The following is a 6,000-nucleotide window of genomic DNA, read 5'->3' on the forward strand; positions in this document are numbered from 1 at the left end:
TGCTTATTCCTCTGTTCTTTTCAGTTGGTCAGACTAAGTCAGAGGTTTTGTCTTCAAGATCAGAGATTCTTTCTGCTGCATGGTCTAACATGCTGTTGATACTTTTAAGGGAGGCTTTGATTCCCCGCACTGTATCTTTTATCTCCAAGAGATCTGCTCAATTCATTTTCAGTGTGTCTTTCTCCTTCTGGAGTTTCTTCTTTCATGTCATGGAAGGATTTTCTCATCTTCTGCAATTGGTTTTCTGTTACTTCTTTTGTGAGTATTGTTACAATAAATATTCTGAATTCTTTTTCTGACATTTCTTAAATCTCTTGTGTTTTATCCATTGTTGGTGAGAAGTAATGATCTTTTGAGGAAGAGATATTACCTGATATTCTCCTATTTCTTCAGGTTCTGCTTTGATTTTTAGTCACCTGGTAGTATACTCTCTTCTTCCTACTTCGTTGGAGTATGCTTCTGTAGCTGTGTGCTCCTGCAGTTTATGATATGTGTAAGTTTTGTGCCTATTTCCCTCCTCTACTGTGTGTGGGAGTGTAGAATCCACAGTAGAAGTTTGGGGCTTAGGTATTCAGAGGAGAATTTCTCTCCTTCTACTGTTAAGGAAGTTATAGGGAAGAATTCCTCCAGAGTATCCTGTTTTAAGATGTTTGGTTCTTATATACTCAAACGTAATTGCTCTCAATGTGGATGGACGTTGCACTAACAAGTAGAATGTAAGGTGGTAGGTCACTTCACAAACTGCGTGTGCTGGAGTTCTTCCTCCCCCACAGCACGCTAGGCAGGGGTCCCTGCCAATGAGCTCAAGCTCAGCAACTTGGTTTGGTCCTGAATGGATGAGGAGCAGAATGGGATTGGCACACATGGGGCAATAGCTCCTATCTTCTGACTCTGGGATTGCAAGTTCTCCCTGTTGCTTCTTACTCTTCTGGGATTACAGGAACCAGGTATTGGTTCTTGAAAGCTGGAGAGCCCTTCTTCCCTGATAGCAGGCTGGGTGGGGGTCCCTGTTGATGAGCTCGAGGCGGCTTTTGTCTTGGTCTTGCCTTTTGGTCCTTCTATCTCTGGGATTGCAGAGTCTTCCTGTTGCTCCTTCTGTCTCTCACTAAGATGACATTTTAAAGATACCTACATTGTAAAATTTTAGAAACATAATGTATATCCAATAAAAGGAAAATGATGACTAGTAAGTTATGAGGTAGTGATACAATGTGTGAATAACACTAAAATAGGAAGTAATAAAAAGCAGGTTTAAAAATAATACAAGTTAAGTTTGTCACTTTCATTTTCACAGTTGAAGCCACTCTCCTGAAAGGAAAATGTCACATGTGTAGACTTTTTTAAGTCAATAAATGGAGGCGTAAACAACCAATAGGTAGATTTTAGAACACAATATTTTTATATATATATATGTATATATATATAAATAGTTGTGGTTTCTTTCCTTAAGGACTTTTAAAGTGAGGGAACTAATTTGCACAAGAGGTCCAGGGGATTTTCTTCAAGGGGAGAAAAAGAAATTCAGCTTTTTCGTCCAAGGATTTCAAGATGATATATCAGCTATCTACTTCTATGCAACAAATGCACCCAAAAACATAGTGGCATAAAACCACCACCATGACTTTATCAGTAATTTGGCCGGAATTAGCTGGGTGGTTCTTCTGCTGGTCTCACTTGGTATCATTTATGTGGTTGTAGTCAGCTGTTGACTTTGGATGATCAGGATAGTCTAATATACACATTTTCAGCTTGTCAGTGGGATCTTGGTCTCCACATAATTTTCTTTGTTAAGGATGAAAGCTCAGGCTTCTTCACTTACTAGACTCAAATAGAGGAATTTCAAAATACAATATGAAAGACAGAAATATTACTTCCAACATATTTGGCTTGCTAAAGCAAGTAAGTCATGGGACCAGGTCAAATTCTAAGGAAGAATAGATTCTACCTCTCGGTAGAGGAGTGACAAGAGGCATGTATATAAAAATGGAAGGAATTATTGCATCTACCTTTTCCATCTACCATAGGTATTAATACCTTTGCTAGTGGACTTTGGGGATGTTGATCAAGGGCCACTGGCTAAAAAGAGCTTCTGAGAAAAAAAATTCCTCATGCTCCTGGTGTGATTTGAAGCCACCAGGTCTGGGACTGAACTGAGGTTGGCCAGCAATATATACCCACTACATCATCTGCTGGCCCATTTTAAAATTTTTTAGAGAGATTTTTGCTATAGGCTGTGTGCACCAGAGAGCCAGAGAGGGAAAGTGAGAAATCGGCCCCCAAGGTGAATGGTCATGTTCAGTCCCTTCACCTCCATTCTACTTTTGAGATTTTGGGCATGCACACACATGCACCTAGTGTGAGTTTCAAGCTGCCAAGTCTGAGACTCAAACTGTGGTTAACCAACCACGTGGGAGTCCAGGTCCTTAACTACTATGCCTCCTGCTAGCCCCCTACAGGTTTTTATTTTAGTGAAATTACACTGTAACTAATATATCATATTCTAACTGCACACAGCCTTTCCCCTAACTTTGTCATAGTCCCTTTATATCTTTTTTGCCAAGTCTCCAGTGTCTGGTGTTGAATTAGCCTATAAGGGAAATCCTTTTAAAGACTATGGGCTCTGTGAGTGCCATTGCCTGACAAGAAATTATCTTAAAAAACAAAGAAAGAAAAAAAACCTGAAAGCTCTTAATCCTGCTCATTTTGTAGACAGTGTTAAAGAATGAGAAATTGGCCACTGCACTTCCGTAGATTATAATTTTTCTATCTTCCAACTTGCACACATCTTAATATTTAATTATGTTTTGCTTCTTGTGAGTATCTTGTGTACGAATTAATTTACTTCCCTTATAAGGAAGTATTTTAGATATTGGGCTCTAATTTAGGGTTTATAGGGACGAATGCTGTGATCTTCTAAAATTCAAGTGTAAAAACTTAGAAGCCAATTTGATAGTATTGAGGTGGGGTCATTAAAAAGTGATTAGGGGGACCAGCAGTTAGTGTAATGGCTATGTCGCTGGACTCCCACGTAGTCGACCGCTGTTTTGTGTCCCAGACCCGGTGGCTTAAAACTCACACCGGGCGTGTGTGCGTGCGTACCCAAGATCCCGAGAGGAGAACGGAGGAGAAGGGATTGCGGCGTGACCATCCCCCCTGGGGGGTGATTTCTCGCTTTCTGTCTCTCTGTCTCTCCCTGTCTGTTTGGTGAGCGCATGTGCCCTATAGTGAAAACCTCTCCAAAAAAAAAAGTGATTAGGCTGTGAAGTCTTTTTCCTCATGAATGAGATTAAGGCCCTTATAAAAGAGGCTTCATGTAGCCTTCCGCTCTCTCATCTCCTTTCTCTTCTGCTTTCCATGATCACGAAGGTGCCATGTGAGGAAGCAGTGTCCCCACTCCAAAGGACTCAACAACAGTGTTGGAAACAGAAGACTGATGATTAAACCTGCCAGCCCTTTCATCTTTGATTTCTCAGCTTTCAGAACTATGAGAAATACATTTTTATTCTTTACAAATTATCCCATTTCATTTTGGTATTGCAACACAAATGGATGAAGACAGAAAAGCTAATAGAGAAACTAATTTGAGATTTTACGGCTATTTGGAAGGGCCAAGAAAGTTGTAGAAATCATTTGTCTTCCCAAATCCTTAAACTCTTTTTATCAGCACTTTTTTTATTTTTAGAGATTTTTACTATAGGGTGTGTGGTTTTCCAGAGAGACAGAGCAAGACAGAGAGACAGAAAACAAGAAATCACCCTCCAGGAGAATGACCACACCACAACCCCTTCTCCTCTTGGGATTTTGGGCATGCACACACACATGTCTAACATGAGTTTCAAGCCACCTGTCCAGGATGCAAGCCACAGTCGACCAGATGGTTGTCTAGTACCTTAACCACTACACCACCTGCAGGTGCCAGCATCTTTTTAATCCTACTTTTTTAGTAACTTTAAAAATATTTCATGTGTGCATGAGAAGATGGAGAAGTATTCCCCAATAAGGTTTAGTCACCCTGTGATCCACTTTCACCGTAATCTCCAATTTATCAGGATCTTGGGTATACCACCACACATGCTGAGCTTGTTTTAGGCTGACCAGGCCAGGGATCCAAACAGTAGTTTGCCACATGGCTTCCAGTGCTGCTGTCAGGCCCACTTCTGACTGTGCCACAGAGTCTGGGCCTTTCATTCTGACTTTAAGTGAAAGAAGCACATGAAGTATATGAAAGACTCCATCGTGAACAAAATGAAACACAGAACATGGAAACACCTCCCTTCACAAAACAAACACAAAAATTGTAAAGAACAAAACCAGAAAACAAATACGAAATAAAAAAACTCCCACACTTTAATCTTCCCATTACTTTCCCTTCGCAGGTGCTGATTTTTGTATTACTCCTTGTACCCCACACTCTGTCTCAGCTTCTTCAAAGAAGCCTACCTGTGACAATATCATATACAGAAACTCAGTAGATTAATCCAATCGAAGTAAAGCTGCTATGGCTAAATCAGACTTTGGGGTCTCGGCTCTCCTCGGTTAACTATGCCAGCGAAGCGCAAAGTTTGTAAGCCCTTTATTCCCTCAGTCTCCTCACTGCACTAAGGAAACAGAGCCCAGAGGCTGTATGACCTCACCACCACGCCAGTCAAATCGGGGCTCCTGATCTTCATTTCACTTTAATATGTCAGGACCACTCTAGGCTCAATCAAAAAGGTCTCTCAAATTTATACAAATTCCAAATCAAAATGTATACAATAAGTACTACACGTAACACTTTAAAATTTGCAATACCAGGGCCTGGCAGGTAGTGTGCTGGTTAAGGCACTGGACTCCCCACATGGCCGTCAATAAGACCTGGCTGCTTGCTTTCTCACTTTCCCTCTCTCTCTGGTTAAGTTAAAACAAATAATAATGATGAATAAAATAAAATAAAATAATTCTTTGAAAACGTTTCCAACAAATTTTTATTTTAATTTATCTACTCATTTCCTCAACGCAATATCCAGTTTAATCTTCAATGAATGCATGTAAACAGAGAGTTGCAAATACGATGAAAAAGCAGGCTAGCTCCAGCAATGAACAAAGCCCGGTCCAGTTAAATGATCCTTCTTGCGAGTTAATAAAACCTATGAGGATGGGATTTTGGGTCTCAGTGAAACCAAAATTCTTTCAGCACTTGTGACTGGCCAGCAGGTCTTTCAGATGAGCACCTATCATTTATTAGAGGATTTAAGCCCTGTTCAGAACTAAGTCCAGGGTCACTGAGGTTGGCAGCTCAAGTGTTCTGACTCAGAGCAACTTAGGTTTTAAAGTATTCTGGTCCACAGTAAGTTTTGTGTGGTTTGACTGATGCAGTGGTTTGCAACTAAAAATGATCCCCAGGGCACATCTGGTATATCTCAAAATATTTCAGCTGTCGAACTGGTGGGGCTGCTGGCCAGAGATGCTACTAAAACTGTACCGTGGACAAGACATACCAAAACATAACAAAAGGTCACCCAACCTCAAATGCCAGTTGTGTGACTGTTGAGAAACACTGGTTTCTTGTCATTGCCCTACTGACCACAGATCTGCCAAATGACACCAGAAGGGAGCCTGGACCAGGAACCCCAAAAGTGGGTGCTGCCGTCCTGAGTTCTGTGGAAGGAGTAAAGCATATTTAAACTGGCTGCATTTAAGCGGTTAGACCTTAATGCCCCTAAAGGGCTGATCTCACCTAGGCTAATTAGCTGGAACTCCTGCTCCCATAAATGGAGGTTCTATAAGCACGAGGCTCCATGATGAAATGAGGCTTGTCAAATTAGTGGTAATTAGAAACGGTTCAGATGTCTGTCTCCTGTTGAGATTTAAATACCATTTGAGGTTAAAATGTCTCATAAAAGGAGGATCTGATTAACAGAAATGTCGCTGAATGAACTACTTTCTGAAAGATTAAAACCGCATTTGTTTTTAAAAATGGCGTCTTAGTTTCTTTCAGACCTAATGTGTTTCATTAGACCC

The sequence above is a fragment of the Tupaia chinensis genome, unplaced genomic scaffold (genome assembly GCF_000334495.1).
Source record: "Tupaia chinensis unplaced genomic scaffold, TupChi_1.0 Scaffold000277_1, whole genome shotgun sequence".
Lineage (NCBI taxonomy): Eukaryota > Metazoa > Chordata > Mammalia > Scandentia > Tupaiidae > Tupaia > Tupaia belangeri.